Consider the following 18,386-nt stretch of genomic DNA (forward strand, 5'->3'; position numbering starts at 1 on the left):
TATGAGGCTTTCTTTCTCAGATGATAAAAATGTTCTATAATTCATTATGGTTACTGTTGCACTTCTCTATGAATATACCAAAACGATTACAATGCATACTTTAAATGGGTACATTGTATGGTATGTGAATTATATCTCAACTAAGCTGTTAAGAGACAGAGAGAATGAGAGACAAAATTATGTTACATAACAGTAGTTTAATCTAACCTGATGTATAGGAATGTGGGCTGATAATTACATTCGTCAAATACCTGTAAGGTTGGTACTTGAATCAATAGTATACAAAGATTATTGAAGCAACTGAAAACTGAGTAGTAGTTGAACCAATAAAAATGGCCAGTAGTTTTGTGACTACATCAACTAATAACAACTGACAATATCTTACAGAAAGAACATAGAGTCAGTTTTTATAAAACAAGGGAAATTCTTTTAATATATGATAGATGAATTGAGATATAACATTTAAAAAACAAAATACTATTGTCACATCAACTTGTGATATGAGAGTTCACCAGGTAGAGTTCTACATAACATTGATGCTAAGAAGAAAATGTGTAATGGGAGACACTGACTTCTTAGTCCCAAGACCAGGCAATGATCAAACTCTAAACTTCTCTCAAACCAAACCAAACCAAACTCGCTGCCATTGAATTGATCTGACTCATAACAGCCCCTTTTAGGCTTCTAAGGTGGGAAATCTTTACTACATAATAGGATATTCCCATCATTAGTAAATCCATCCATCCATCGATCCAACCATCCATCCATCCTCCATTCATTCATCCATCCATCTACCTACCTACTTACCCTCTTACCATACTTTTGTCTACTCATGTATACATGTGAATGGTTTATATTTTCAGTGCATGCAAGAAAGCACTAAAGTTTTGTCATTTCATACAACAGAAATGGAGTGATATTTGTTACCATAGTATAATGTGGCATTTTCTATTTTACATTCTATTTTACACTGTCATATGACTGTATATGACATATCAGGCCTGTAACATTATATATTCTTAGGAGTTAAAGATATTTTGTTATGTTTTGCTTCCCCCTGCCCACATTGCAACCACTCTAACATGTTGTATGTTACATTGTGAGATCATGGATCAAAGTTCTAATACAATATAAATATTTTCTTAGTCTTTCATTTGATCTTGGTAAAGCAAACTCCCTTAGCACTATTCTTTCTATAGGTGTTTTTGGGGGTTGTTGTTGTTTTCAAACTCTGATTTTTAAATTATGCTTCTGTCAACAAATCCAATATGACTATATGTATCAAGTCAGTTTGCTTAAGCTTTCTATAATAATGTTTTGAAATATATGATTTTACTCCATAATTTCAAGAGACTCAGAGGTGCTTAAATTGTACTTTGTTTCAATTTTAATGCCACTCAATTATAATTAATTTTGATGATCTTTGGCTAAATTAGAAGCAATGGGTGACTCTGCAGGAAAAGGAAAAGGATAAGGGCACCTAACAAAGTGCCCTGTAGGTAACCCCAACTTAATTTAAAGCACATTTAATGGGTAGCAATAGACCCTGGTAAAATGGCAGGTGATTCTCTAAACAGAATAAAAGTAGCAGTTGTATCCCTGCCCAGACATAGTAAATTTGTATGTGCATGGTGCTTTTCATTAGGCAATCAATAATATATTTTATTGGTTCCAGAACACTGCACAAAACCCAGTAGAAGTCATCTCACTCTACTGTTTTGAGTGTGAACACTACAATTAAGTGAAGAAAAAAAATAAATTAGTTTTTCTGAAATCTGGAGGATTTCTAGGTGTAAATGCCCAATTACAAATTAGCAAGCTGTGAATAATCAGATTATAAAAAATCAGTCTCGAAGCAGCAAGTACTTCATTTGTAAAAATCTAGAAAGATTCACAAAGTTAAAGTTATATGATAACTTTTCATTGATAACTGATATTTTCACCCCAAATATCAGTGATAGTTCTTACTCTCTGATAAAAAAGTGCAGAGATTTTGAAGGAAGACATATGCCAACCTGAAATCATTTTTGTAGGTTTGGACTTCAGATTGTTTGCTAACAAATTACTCTCCTTTATAATTTGTTGATAATGTCCATCATATATCATGGCATACCACTTACACACTGTCAACCAACTTAATTTCATTCATAAAATATCACTAAATATTTCATAATATTGGGCTTATTTGTTGTTCTGCCTTTCATATTGTGTCACTGAAACAGTAAAATGGTTTGATGTCCATCATTTTGCATGTTATTAGCTCCAGAAAATAATATAAAACCAAAACCCAATATGTTTGAGGAGGAATAAATACCAATACAAATATTTCATCTCCATAACTAAGTTTGTCATTCAAGCATCTCTTCCTAGGGACTGCTAAAAATAGAGTATTTGCCTCAATACTCTCTATATTTCTGTTTTTCCAAGTGTTGTTCTCATCACTTGAGGTGTCTTTCAGTTTGTTTCTGCTTATTCCAATCATACTTTTCTTTTGGGGTTCAATATAATATTCTTATGTTTCAAAATGCATTATTTATATTTTTACTGGGTAAAGGTTTTACAAACTATCAGCTTTTTTTGATTTAGTACCAGTGCAGGAGACTGATAAAATTAAAAGAAAAAATATTAGGAAGGACAACAATATATATTAAGAATGACAACAACATACAATTCTATTTCTTTATACCCCACCCCTCATAAAAACATAGACATCAACCAGGATAGTTGATCAAAATAACACGTAGGCCATGGAAATCACTTACTCAACACCACATGTCATAGTAATCGCAGTAATTTGTGGTATTAGCCTTTGTGTAGGAGGAACTAAGGGAAACAACTATGGGCATTTGAGTAATGTGGTAATAGTAAAAACTTCATAAAAGACCAACAGATCCTTATTACAAAGAGCAATGGGTCAATCTAATAAGAGAAACTCCAAGAGAGGAGTTCACAGGTAAGTACATGGAGTCTGTATGGAAGAGTATGAAGGGACTGAAGCAGGCTTTGTCCTAAAAATTAGTGAAATTAACTAGCTGAAGTTTTGTTTCAGGAAAATAAACCCTACAATGAGGAGAAATTTCTGGAAGGGGAATTCAAGTGGACAAGGATAGGAATAGTAACACTAGGGACAAAAAAGGAAAAATACAGATAAAAATGGAACAAAAAAACTGTTCCAGGAAATCTCGCAAAGTAAGATGCAGCATTTTAGAATATTTATGAGACAAAAATAAAAGAATCAATTGGTAAGATAAATAACTACAGTGAAAATGTTCAGAAAATTCACAAAACTCATCAAACATTATGATACACATTTATATATACTAATGTGTGATATTTACTAATATGTACATGTATATATGTGTGTGTTATGATGGTGTATATATATGTACATATAAATTCTTTGATATGAATATGTGCTTGGGTACAACATTTTTCTCTTAAGTAAAAGCTCACATAGTTGACTGATTTAATCCATTTTCCTTAATATAAAAATTGACTATTTTTATTAGGGAAAAATCAAGTTTAAAATCAATAATGTGGATTGAAAATTTTTTAGATATCTGTAAACTTAGAACTTGAATCAATAATATGGAAAGATCATTAAAGCAACTGAAAACTAGGTAGTAGTTGATCATTAAAAATGGCCAGTAGTTTTGTGACTATGTTGTTATATTGTGCCGTCGAATCAGACCCGACTCATAGCAACCACTCTTTGGGTTTCCAAGGCATTACCATACAGAAGTAGATTGCCCAACCTGCCTTCCAAAGAGTGGCTGGTGGGTTTGAACCACCAGCCTTCTGGTTACCAGTCAAGTGTAATAACAACTGATGATATTATTCAGAAAGAATATGGGTGCCAATGTTACACATAATGATGGAAATTAGATAAATAGATAATATTTTTTTAATAAACTATCTTTTCATGAAAGAAACATGATGTGCTCACCATGTTCTATATCACTTTGATAATAAGAATAAAATGTATGACAGGAGATATCTACTTTCTAGTCTTGAGAACATGCAATGACTAAACTCTAGATTTCTCTGAGTGATGAGATATTCCCATGATAAGTATATCCTTCTATCTACCTATCTATTCATCTGTCTAGGTATGTATAGATCCATCTATTTACCTTACTTTTGTCCACCAACTCATAAGTGTGGATGATTTATATATATATATATATATATATATAAAAGAGGAATGAGTGGGAGTTAAAATATCCAAGTAGAGTTTTTCCTTTCTTTATTATATAAGACAGTATTTCCTTCATAGGCAGTGAAAAGTTAGAACCACTGCTTAAAGAGTCTGTGGAGATAATTGTTAACATATAATGATTTAGGCTTTCATAAGCAAAGGTCATATATCAAGGATTTTCTTGGCTGACTAATAATATAAACAAGGATCTATAAAACACCTGCAAAATAACTAACAATTATGATATAAAAGGCCAAATAAAAGTGATGTATTAAGAGATTTTCTTTAAATTAATTAATTTATAAACCAGATAAGTGTTGACTGAACCATTTTTGGAACTCCTAAAACTTTAGATTTTAATCCCAATTTTGAACACATCATACCACAGCACATAATTTGGCACACATAAATATGTTCCCAAAGGAGCCCTGGTGGTTCACTGGTAAAGTGTTTGGCTACTAACCAATAGGTCGACAGTTCAAACCCATCAGCCACTCAGAGGGAGAAAGATGTGGCAGGCCGTCTCCATAAAAATTATAGCCTTGGAAACTATGGAGCAGTTCTACTCTGTCTTATATATAGGGTCACTATGATTCAGAATCAGCTTGATGGCAATGGTTTTTTCTTAAATATGGCCCTGTGCTCATTATTATTTTATGTTTATACTATTTCTTCAAATTGACTGTAATCCTTTGAGAGCTTGAGGAATTGTGTTATTATACTTCACAACAAATCCAACATACATGGTAGTTTCAGTAAGAAGCTTATACAGCAAATATTGATAAATAATAAAATGAAGGTGTTGGCTAGCATTTTAAATGTTCCTAAATAAAAATAACATAAAATATGTGGACACTGGATGTCTGATCTGTGTGGAAAGATCCTCTTTAGTTATTGGCCTTCATGATTGTCTTTATTTCTGAGACTTTGAAATATATATATCTTTTTCATAATCAGGTTAGCATGCAAAGATAAAGAGAAAATAAAAATACACATTTGGAAAGAATGTCTTTTATTACTACTAAACAAGAAGCAATACTGTCATAAAAATACATTAGAAGCGTAATGGTTACCTTAGAAGATGCTGAGTAAAAGTGCTGCTTTGAATAGATAAACATACATTAATAACAAAAAGATAATTGCACATTTCCAGTTCCTCTTGTAGACATTTTGATAGCAGCTTAGAGGATAGGGTATGTTCAGTTCAATATCTAGATAACTGATAAGTCAAGTTTGTCAGGCTGTGATTTTAAGCAAGAGGTAACTATAACAGCTCATAGAGAGGCAAAAAGACTAACAATTTCCCCATTCTGTTTTCTGTTGTGGAATTTTCTCTGAATAACCCCAGGCCACTGTTCATGTTTATTTCTGCAAAACAAGATTATTTTAGATTGTGAGAGAAGAAAAGCTTCACTTAATGAACATCATTTGGAGAATACTGTTGCGAGGTGTTTGATGTCGATTGATTGTAAATGTTTCCGTTAGTCACCAGAGGCTACAGACTCACACACAGCCCCACACATGCACATCTAAACTCCTTGATGAGAACAAATAAAAGAAGCCTATTGTGTTAACCACTTTTATGGAGAAAGCCAATTACAGTTAATTTTGCATTGCTCAATGTTCAGTTTCAGACAATTGTTTAAACACTCATAAACTTGAGAATCTAAGGCATTACTCTTGGGTTTTAATCCAGCTTCCTCAGTTAGTAACTGAGAGACTGTAGGGAAAGGTAAATTGTGATACAGGGAGATAGTACTGATATTCGTGGTTGGTATGAGGATTAAATAAGATGTTATATATACAACTATTTAAATTTTGAAATACAATACACACTTTAGTTATTGTTAATAAAAGGTCTTAAATCAACATTGTTGTAAAGCACACTAAGATCCTAACCTGTAGAGAGGGATGGAATGTCAAGATTACCAGGGATAAGCGCAATGATAACTGGCTACAAAATTCTTATGTGAACAGTCAGATGGAAGATGTTAAGTAAAGAATACTTTTTCACAACCGTTTTTTGTGAAGGCAGTACTCTAAAGAGACCCAAAGTATGGGACTGTCTCTTCACACATTGTTCTTTGATACTTAAAAAAAACACTTTACTTTTTAACAAGGGTTTCTCAAATATACATGAAAGCAGTTCTTCACAATGAAAATAAGCTGTATGTTTGAAAAAGAACCATTTACTGTTCATATTAAAGACACTAAAGTTCAAAAGACCAATATTTAACAGCTTTCTTTTTTGTTTATTATGTTTTGTTTCTTTTGTTTTTTCAAGTTAACCTACAAAGATGAACAGAATATAAGACACTTTTTTAAAACTAATGCCTTTTATTCATGAATAAGAAACAATATTATCATTTAAAAAGAAGAGTTCAAATTAACACTGGATAAGGCCTAAATTCTCATAATGCTAATATTTAAAATGCTAATATTTCCTTAGGGTGTCAAGGGCAATTACTTTAGGAAATCCAACTTGAGTTATATACTCTAAAAAAAAAAAAAAAAAAAAAAATACAACTCACTGCCATTGAGTCAATTTGAACTCATAGTGACCCCCTTTGGGTTTATGAGGCAGTAAATATTTACGGAATCTCTGGTGGTGTAGTGTCTAAGGCATTTGACTGGTGGTTGAAACCCACCAGCCACTCCTGGGAAGGAAGGCTGGGCAATCTACTTCTATAGAAATATTACCTCTGAAATCCAAGGAGAGGTCGTTGTGAGTCGGATCCGACTCCACAGAAGTGAGTTTGGTTTGGTTTTTTAGAAACATTTACGGAAGTAGACTACGAAATGAATAGTACAAAATGAATATTTCTTCTTGTGTCTAGAAATTGTATCCTTTATAAAATCTATCTCCTTGAATTCTCCCAAAGGACATTTTTCAGTCTAAATCATGTTTTTGAACAGTCCTCTGGGATTCCCATCGGGAGCTCTGGTAGCATAGTGGCTAAGTCACTTGCCTGCTAACCAGAAGGCTGACGGTTCAAACCCACCAGCCACTCCTCGGAAGGAAGGTTGGGCAATCCTACTTCCATAGTGATACTGCCTCGGAAACCCAAGGAGGGGTCGCTATGAGTCGGGGCCAACTCGACGGCACATAACAACAACAACAACAACAACTGGGATTCCCATATTTCCCTAAGGTATATTTGAAAATGGATTCTAATATTGGGAAACATTCATATATAACTCTAGGGTGTATGCATATATACCTGAACATATTTGTGTGTCTAAATATATGTGCATAAATTCAATGTTGAACATTTATTTTGCCGTTCTACTACTTTCATTTTTTGAAAGGGCTTTTAATTGGTATTTCAATCTTATATTATCTGAATTGTGGATAAGAAGAAACAAAATATCTCTGAGGAAAAAAAAAAAACTTAAAATAAGTGTCTTAATGAGAGAAAGATTTAAAAGATATGATGTCATCTCTCTATATCATGCACACTAACAAGCAGAACAGAAATACAATAGAAATCAGGCAGTGCTGGAAAGCCATTTGTTAGCTATTTTCATCTTCAAGCATGGAGCCAAACCTATGAGGTTGGAGAGCATTAAGTAAAGTCCTAAAAGCTTTATCAAGAGTTTTACTTTGACATGAATAACTTGCTTCCCTAATATCCAAATGAAAGATGAGGGATGGCAATCCAATTGTAGAATCCTAATATAACTTTCTACATACCCCGTATTTATAATTTACTTTTTATAATGTCTTCTTGCCAGTGAAGAAAGAAGAGACAGTACTTCAGAGTCAACTTCGGGGGGAGGACAATAATGTTCATCCACCAATTTCTTATTCCTCAGCCAGCTTACTTCCTCTAACTAAAAGTAGAGCAGACAAATAATGCAAATAGAAGAAGGTTGTCTCTATGGATCTTGCATTCACTTTTACTCTTAATAAACTTAATAAATACTTTTGTCAAAGGAAACTACTAGAGCAGAAGTTTGAAATTCATGGTCTTTGAATCTATATTTAGTCCTTGGATAGAATGCAAGCAGGCCAGATATTGTTGAAAATCTATGTAAATGTCACTGTATTTACCTGCAGAGTAAGTCCATAATTTTCATTATATTTAAAAAAAAAAAAAGGCTATGATATAGAAAAGTTAAGAACCACTGTTTTAGAGTACAAAGCACTGGTTTTTACCTTTTTATAAATCAAAATACTTTGACTTATAAGACTTTCAATTAAAGATAAAGATGAATTAAAAATCATAATGTAATTTCTTTAGCAATCAGCTTGTTCAATCCACTAAAAGATGCTGAATTCTCATTTTTAATCAGAGTCAGAAAAATTTCTTTTTAAGGGCCATATTGTAAATAGTTTGAACTTTCGGAGCCAAGACACAGCATGAAGAATATTATGCAGATGCTTACATAGCCGTTTAAAATGGAACCATTTAAAAATGTAAAAACAAAAATGAGGTGGAGGGCAGACTTGGTAACCTGGCTTGTAGTGTGTAGAGTCCCACTGTAGGAGAATAATCAGATTTTTATAATAGTAAGTGAATTTTGACTTAATGATGTGAACTGATAGAATCATTTCACTTTTAAAGACGGGAAAAGAGTAAATAGTTACATATATTCTAGTTGTGTGGAGCACTGTCCAGTTTATTTAGTCTCTTTAAAAGCTAAAGACAACATTGTTAGTAATGTGTTGTTATAATGAAATTATACATAAAGGAACTCTCGAATGTTTAGGAATTTTCCCAACATTATTTAATTAACCAAGAATTTTTGAGGCCAAGAACTGTGTTGAATGCTCAGGATGCAGCAATAGGCAAGAAACGACGTATGCCTTTAATATCTGTGAAGGGAAGACAGATTAGTAGTTAGGCAATAGAAGCACATCTAACTAGCAAATAGAGGGCCAGAGAAGGCTTCTAGGAAGAAGTGATATCTAAGCAGGGACATAAAAGATGATTAAGAGTTTAAGGGAATGAAAATTCTTTCTGGTTAATGTTTGTGAATGTCAGAATATAAAAGATGTTTGGGGAACTGGAAATAGCTCACTATGTATGGAACAGGGTATAATAGAAGAGTAAGACATGAGATTGGACAGGTGAACATGTGCAAGATCATAAAGAATCCTTTGACTTATATGTACATCTGATAACTTGTTATCCCATATTAATGTTTACGTATTAGAAACAGCACTTCTATTTTCAATGAAGAACAATCTTCTCTTAATTGCAGTCCAGAGGTTTCAAGTGAGTTTTTTCCTCATTACCTGGTTTAAGCAGAGGGTGCTTAATTAAGTGTGTTAATTAAGCCAGGGTTTTATTAGAACCATTTGGAAAGAGGGTCACTTTTTATGCTGTGATTTTTAAATTGATAAGACTAAAAGCTTGCAGCATTTCATGTTCATCTTTATCCTTTTGTGAGAAGAACCTTCTCAAAAATAAATCCAACACAGAAGAAATGATTGAACACCTGAATCTAATGATGGCTAAATTTATCCTAGAACTTTTCAATCACAATACCCAACATATCCCCCCTCCTAGATTAAGCTAATTGGTTTAATTGGAAGGCTCTTAATTAGTAGAACTATAATAGTTAAACCAAAAAATTATTTTTTGTTTGTTTGGGTTTTTATTTGTTTATTTATTTATTTGTAATTCTGTAGAAAATCTCTGAAGAGTTATAGGCAAAATGTAACATTAGTTGATTCATGCTTTCAAAAGAATACTCTAGATTCATTGTGAAGTAATAATTGTGAAATAAAAGACCAAACACACAGAGAACAGTTGTGAGGCTGTGTTGTTGGCTATACAGGGGATATAATAAATAATGGCAGGTGTGAATAAAAGTGCTAATATTTAAGAGCTATGACTTAGTTACTGATTGGATGTGAGTGACATTGTTGTTGTTTTGCCAAGTCAGACCCAACTCATAGCAACCCCTCCTTGGGTTTCCGAGGTGGTTATCACTACGGAAGTAGATTGCCCAACCTTCCTTCTGAGGAGTAGCTGGTGGGTTTGAACCACCAGCCTTCTGATTAACAGTCAAGTGCCTTAGGCCCTACGCCACCAGAGTTCCTGTGGGTGAAGAGGGAGAAATAGAAGTCAAGTTGATGCTCAGGTTTCTGGCTTCATCCATGGAGTAGTGACATGTCCTGAGAAGAAGAATACCAAAAGAAGATGCGGAGCAGGATTGAGTGTTTAAGTTTAGACATGATGGGATTAAAAAAACTGGGCTAGAACTTAGATTTGGATGTCATGTATTTAACAAATGGCAACTGAAGTGACAAGAATAGATGGATGCATTTATCCAGCCAAAACAGTGAGAAGAGAATTATGTGATAACAGAAATACCAAAATAAAGTGAGGTTATAGGGAAACGTATTTACAAGGAAAAGTGAAAAGAAACAAACACAGAGCAAGGGTGCAAGGAGAGAGAATGATGATACTTCAGAGAAGAACTAGATGGTGCCTGAATACTACTGCTGACCACTCTGAAAGGGATCAAAACAAGAGGTCCTAAATAGAGTAGGAGAAAAATGTGAAAAAAAATTCAAAATTATATATGTTGTTGTTGCTATGTGCCGTCGAGTCAGACCCAACTCATAGTGACCCCTCCTTGGGTTTCCGAGGCAGTATCACTATGGAAGTAGATTGCCCCATCTTCCTTCCAAGGAGTGGCTGGTGGGTTTGAACTGCCAGCCTTCTGGTTAGCAGTCAAGTGCCTTAGACACTATGCTACCAATTCCAAGCTTACTGTCTGATAAAGACTGGTGGAACCCCAAGATCATGGCCTTTAGACACTCTTACCTAGCTTTGTGATAAGTGCTGAACATGTGTCATATTAATAATTCTCACAATATCTTATGAAATAGGATATACAACCTTGTCTTTGTGGACTATGTTATGCCAATTGACCTTAGTGTTTCCAAGTCTATGGTCCTGAGCCTCCATATTCAGTGACTCATTCCCTCAAGGTGTTTGGTTATAACTAAGACATTTTCATAACTTTGCCCCCTGTATGCTCTACATTCATGGATATATTTGCAGGATATATAGATATATATAGATATATAGATATATAGATATATTACATTCATGGATATGTTAGCTATATATATATATATATATATATATATATATATATATATATATATATAAACCCACCAGCCGGCTACTCCTCGGAAGGAAGGTTGGGCAATCCTACCTCCGTAGTGATACTGCCTCGGAAACCCAAGGAGGGGTTGCTATGAGTCGGGTTTGACTCGACGGCACATAACAACAACAATATATATAAACCCACTGCCATTGACTCAATCCCAACTCATAGTGACCCCTCCTTGGGTTTCTGAGGCAGCAGTATCTCTATAGAAGTAGATTGCCCAGTCTTCCAGTCCTCCTTCAGAGGAGTGGCTGGTGGATTTGAGAAACACACACACACACACACACACACATATGTATTTATATACTTCTGTCAAACCTATATTTATTAATGCATGCAGTCCTATTCACATTCCCACCCTGTTCAGCTTGATTGTCTATCTATGTATCCCTTCATAGATCATTGTTATTACTGTTACTGCAGGATTGTATATGTAATAATATTCCCCTTTGTTGCCTTTAACTCTTGTTCTTCATTTCTTCCACTGCCTTGATCATTTTGTGTGGTGGCCTGTGCCCTACTGTATGTTGCCTTTCCCTTCAACCAGGTTGATACGTGTCTATGCTCTAATTAGTGATTTACCCTCCTTACCCCTTCCACCTCTGGTAACCTTCAATGAATGATACTTTCTGTGTGTAAACCTTTCCTTAACTATTCAGTGTAGAGGTCTCATACAATATCTGCCATTTTGTGGTTGACTGATTTCACTCAGCATAATATCCTCTAAGTTTATCCATTTTATGAGATGTTCCACATATTTATTGTTATTCTTTAACATTGTGAAGTATTCTACTGTGTGTATGTGCCATAATTTGTTTTTCCATTCATCCATTGATAGTCACTTTGTTGGTGTTGTTAGGTGCCACCAAGTTGGCTTCAACTCATGGTGAACAAACACTTTGCAACAGAACAAAACACTACCTGGACCTGTGCCAGACTCACAATCCTTGCTATATCTAAGCCCATCATTCCATCCACTCTGTTGATCCATCTCACTGAGGGCTTTCCCATTTTTGTTGACCCTCCACTTTACCAGGCATGATGTCCTTCTCCAGGGAATGGTCCCTTCTGGCAACATTGTAAATATCATATATGTAGTGTCAGTACTAAATCTCTTTCAAAAAGGAATAGACAGACAATTTGTGCATACTTGAGAAGGTTTGTAAGCAACTATTATGTTTCTACAGTAATAGATGAGTGGGATCATTTTGACAATTAATGACAAGAGATCATCTGTGTTTTGAGAATATAGCCTATGGAACTACATGGCCACAGTGAAATCTTACCTCTGTGCTCTCTTATTAGCTGTGTCACTTGTGTATGAGTAAATTGCTTATAGCTTCTGTACCTCAGTTTCCTTATAAATAAAATATAGGAATAAAAATGAACCTAATTAATAAACCAAACCAAACTCAATGCCATTGAGTCAATTCCAACTCATAGTGACCCCCTTTGGGTTTCAGAGGCAGTAAATGTTTATGGACATAGATTGCCCCATCTTCCTTATGTGGAGTGGCTGGTGGATTTGAACCACCAACCTTTTGGTTAGCAGTAATATTTCTTAAGCACTACACCACCAGAGCTCCTTTATTTCATAAGGCATTATGAAAATTACAAATATATGTTCAGCACATATTGCAAAGCCAGGAAAATAGTAATATCTATTCGAGTGCTTGCTTGTACTATTATTACTGAGTTGATAGTAAATGATATGTTTTCAAATATTTACCACCATAATTTCTTTAGCTTACATTTACATTTATAGAGAATATCTAAACTGTAGAGAAGAAAAACTTTAGAACAGATTAATTGGATTAAATCAGGACAAGATTAAAATTATGTCATTAGTCTTCCACCAAATGTTAGTGGCTAAGGCACTTGACTACTAACCAGAAGCCTGGTGGTTCAAACCCACCAGCTACTCCTCAGAAGGAAGATGGGGCAATCTACTTCTGTGGTGATGTTGTTGTTGTTGTTGTTAAGTGCCGTTGAGTCGTTTCTGACTCATAACGACCCTATGCACAGCAGAACGCGCCAGCCCCACAATCCCTGCTATACTTGAGCCCATCATCGCAGCCACCATGTCAATCCATCTCGTTGAAGGCCTCCCCCTCTTTTGTCGACGCTTCACCCTACCAAGCATGACATCCTTCTCCAGGGAATGGTCCCTTCTGATAACATGACCAAAATAGGTGAGACGAAGTCTGGCCATTCTTGCTTCCAAGGAGCATTCTGGCTGCACTTCCTCCAGGACAGATCTGTTAGTTCTTTTAGCAGTCCACGATACTTTCAGCATTCTCCACCAGCACCACAACTCAAAAGAATCAACTCTTCTTCAGTCTTCCCTATTCATTGTCCAGCTCTCACATGCATACAAGGCGATTGGAAATATCATGGCTTGTGTCAGGTGCACCTTAGTCTTCAAGGAGATATCCTTGCTCCTCAGCACTTGAAACAGTTCCTTCACAGTTGACTTTCCCAATGCTACATGTCATCTAATGTCTTGACTGCTGCTTCCATTGGCATCGATTGTAGAACCAAGCAACGTGAATTCTTTGACAACCTCAATCTTCTCTCCATTTATTGTAATGCTGCCTTGGAAATCCAAGGAGAGGTCACTATGAGTCAGGTCTGACTCGACGGCACATAACAACAACAACAACAACATATGAAAATAAGCTTTATTATAAACATTAGTCGTTTTATTTTTTCTTGTTTTCTTAAATGAACACAATTCTGTTTTCAGGGTCTAAAATTCCTTTCCCATCATTACTACTCATGTTGATAACTTAAATCTTCTATACTTCCTGTCCCTAAGTATAAATGAAAAAAAAAAAAAAAAAAGAATGAGCCATTATTGGCTTTCAAAGAAACATATGAATATGAAAATGTAATTTAAGTATCATTAAAATGTAGTTCAGTATCATGGACAGATATTTCCTAAGACATTAATTGTTCCTTTATGCTAGAAAGAAAAGCTTTTTTGTGTTGTATTTATTCTAAACATCTGCAGATTTGTTGTTGTTTTGTTTTGTTTTCTTCATAGCAGTGTGGTATCATTTTGGACCTGCTGTAACCATTTGCTTACTCTTTTAGGTGTCCTACTATGAAGAGATTCGATGTGTGTAAAGACATTATAGGTTACTTTACAGTCTATGGACTAAAATTAAAGCCTTGCTCAGTAGTTGTGATCCAGGGAACACCTAACTGACAGTGTACCAGACTGAGGATGTTTCCAAATGATATATGCATGTTGAAAGTACACTAGCTTGAATCTTGATGGATTATTGCCAACCCCCTAAGGGAGTACCAAATTTTCAGTGCACACCTGACAGCTATTAGGCAAGTCTGGCTGCCTAGAAATACTCAGTTCCTCAGGTTGTCTGTATATAGGTGAGTTGATGACATTCTGTGTCTGGCCCATTTTTCATCACCAGTGGAGAGACACATGATTTCAAAATTGCTTCAATATTATTCACTTTCCCTTACATGGCCATGAACAAGAAAGCAATAAAACAGCTGGAAACTGATTTGAAATATAATCTTTGTATTCTAAGAAACACTTTTAGGGTACATGCTGCCCCAAGCATCTCGGAAGTAGTCAACCAGGAAATATGCCCTAGTAGTGATTGCTTTATAAAAATTAACACATGGAACAAAGTAAGTTTCAATAAACCAAGTTAAGGGATTAACCAACTATTAGAAACTGATATCCTTAAGAAGTGTAAATATATAATCCAGCACCAAAGGGAAACATTCACACAGGCTGAGAACTACTTATAACATGACAATTAAAGTTGAAATTCAGTTCCATTATCTGTACAGAACCATGCTATCTACAGATGCATTAATAAACAAAGATGTGGAATACTGACTCAAAGTAGTAGACACATATCTTATTAGAAACCAGTATCTTCCCTTAATGCAAATATTTTAAGACCTCTTTTAAACTGATCCTGAATCAGGTCAATTAATTCAAATCAATGCAAGAAACATACATCAAAAACTTACCATGTGTCAGAAACCATAAAAGATATTCCAAAAAGCAAACCCACTGCCATCAAGTTAATTCCAACCCATAGCAACCCCTATTTGGTTTCCAAGGCTGTAAATCTTTATGAAAGTAGATTGCCTCATTGTCCTCCCATGCAGCAGCTGCTGGGTTTGAACAACCAACCTTCTGGTTAGCAGCCAAATAGCTTGCTTATTATATCACTAGAGCTCCTATAAAAGACATTGGGAACTGAAAAATATGGCTAAGACAAAATCTCTGTCCTAATGATCCAATAATTTAACAGCAGCCAGAGATAATATAAATATACACATAACCCTGAAATTGGAGTGACTATAAATCAGGGAAGGTTTTTAGGTAGTGCAAATAGTTTGTGCTCACCTGCTAGCCGAAATATTGGTAGCTCGAACCAACACAGCATTACTGCAGAAGAAAAGCCCTGGTGATCTGCTTTTGTGAAGATTACAGCCAAGAAACCCCTAGGGTCACTGTGAATCGGAATCAACTGGACAACTAACAATAACAACAGTATCAGGGACTACGCAAATAGTTTGTTACATTTTTAATACTTCTGATGGCATAGTGGATAAGGAATTTGGCTGCTAACCAGAAGGTCAGCAGTTCAAACCCACCAGCTGTTCCACAGAAGCAACATGGGGCAATCAACTTCTGTAATGATTTACAGCCTCAGAAACCCAGTAAGGGTTGCTATGAGTTGGAATCAACTATAGGGAAGTGAGTTTGGAGTTTTGTTTGAATGCCTAGCACAATGATAAGTATAAGGCAGCCAGTCAATTTATAGTTACATCATGTATGAAGATCAGAAGGAAGGTTGGGCAATCTACTTCCGTAGTGATACCTCCTTGGAAACCCAAGGAGGGGGCTATGAGTCAGATCCGAGTGGATGGCAGTGAGTTCGGGTTTTTTTTTGGTATGTATGAAGAATAATTATAATTAATTTAGGCAAGAAATGTTGTCAAGGGGAAAAAAAAAAATCTGCATTTACTTGATTATTGAAAATCTCTATTGATAAGGGAAATTGAAAATGTAACTTATAAAATGGAACACTGTCATCTTGGTGATTGTCCACAGATCTATTCCTTTTGTTTATCAACTAAATTAGACTGATTATTAAGTAGCTAGGATTCTATCACATTTGTGGTGTTTCCTTAATTGTTGTACATTTTAGTCACTGCTATCAGAAAAAAAAATATGTTCATAGAACTACTGAGAAAAGAAAGAATTTTTTTTTTTTTTTTTTTGAATGTTAGTGATGAGGAGTTCAGGGTCTATGGTTCTACTATAAAGAAAAAGCATTGCCTTCAGCTGCTTCATTATTTAATATAGCGAGAGCTTCTATTTTAGGCCAACAGGGCACAGACCCAAAAGCTAGGCAGAGCTCTTGGATTCTGCACAATATGAAAATTCTGATGTTAAGGCAAGGTGCATGACTGCCTTGAATATTCATGGGTTCAGCTGATCCTGGATAGTAAAATAAATGAGTATATTTTTAAATGGCAGGGTAGACCATCTTAAGAAATTGTCTTCAGGTAATGATGCTCTTTTCTAGGAATTTAGTACCAGAGATTAACATTTCAAGATGGTTGTTCAATATGTGTAACCAAATAAACACACATACACACACACAAGCATGTATTTCTAGACTTATTGCCATCCATAAAAGAAACTCCAAAACATATCGACATAATAAAATTCCTTTTTCAAACATTTAGCTACAGCTCTACAAAAGCTCTTTGGTAACACCATACACTGGCTAAATGTAAATAAGGGAAACCAATTAGGAGCTCTAGTAGCATAGTGCCTAAAGCACTTGACTGCTAACCAGAAGGCTAATGGTTCAAACCCACCAGTCATTCCTAGGAAGGAAGGTTGGGCAGTCTACTTCCATAGTGACACCACCTTGGAAACCCCAGGAGGGGTCGCTATGAGTCAGATCTGACTATAATTAACAACTTCTCTATGCCAGCCACTCCTCGGAAGGAAGATGGGGCAATCTACTTCCGTAGTGACACTGCCTCGGAAACCCAAGGAGGGGTCACTACGAGTCGGGTCGACTCGAAGGCACATAATAACAACAACATGCAAGTTTCTCTACTAGACATTAAAATAAATACAGAGTGAATAAGCCACAATAATCTTTATACTTTAGTATAGAAAATTAATAATGTGGAACAAATATTAAAAAAAAAAAATACACGTTAAGACCTAAGAACAGTAGAACTTAAGTACAATAGGAGTGCAGAATTGTGAAAGATTGCCTGGTATTATCAGGGAGTTATAATGCAAGAAGAGGCATTTAATTGGATAATGAGCAAAATGATGAAATTCCAAAAAGGCGAGGATGAGATGGAAGGAGAACTGCTGTCACAAAAGTACGTAAGCATATTGACACAACAGGCAAGAATGCACAAGTTGTGTTCCCTACATATTGCATATGCTAGTCACATGAAGGTTTATATTGGGAAGTGGCAGAAATAAGACTGGTCATGTTGGTTAATATAAAGTTAAGGAAAGACTAGAATTTTGAGTTATGGAAAATGGATTTATTGGTATATAAGTGAGGAAGAATTGATGATATTGAAGTAAACTGCTGACATCCAAATTTAATACTTCTGGAAAGAACTCAGTAACAATCAGGAGAAACAAATTATGGAGAAACAGACATATAAAATATTGTTGAGAGTAAGTTTAATTTTAAGTTACTATTAAATCTGTCTGATGTTTCTATATCCAGTCATTTGAAAATTTTATGTATTCATGAATTATAAACATGCACATATATGTGTATCTCTCTGTCTCTTGCTATATGTGTGTGCATCTTTACTGAGAATAATTAAACATAATGAAATATATTAAATATAATTGAAATAAGTTTAATTTACTATAATGTCAAAGAAACCTATTTGGAAAACTTACTTCTAATTACTTTGTTTGGGAGCTCTGGTAGCATAGTGGCTAAGACACTTGCCTGCTAACCAGACGGCTGGCGGTTCAAACCCACCAGCCACTCCTCGGAAGGAA

Source organism: Orycteropus afer, unplaced genomic scaffold (assembly GCF_000298275.1).
Source record: "Orycteropus afer afer isolate SDZICR_OR568_19922 unplaced genomic scaffold, OryAfe1.0 scaffold00119, whole genome shotgun sequence".
Classification (NCBI taxonomy): Eukaryota; Metazoa; Chordata; class Mammalia; order Tubulidentata; family Orycteropodidae; genus Orycteropus; species Orycteropus afer.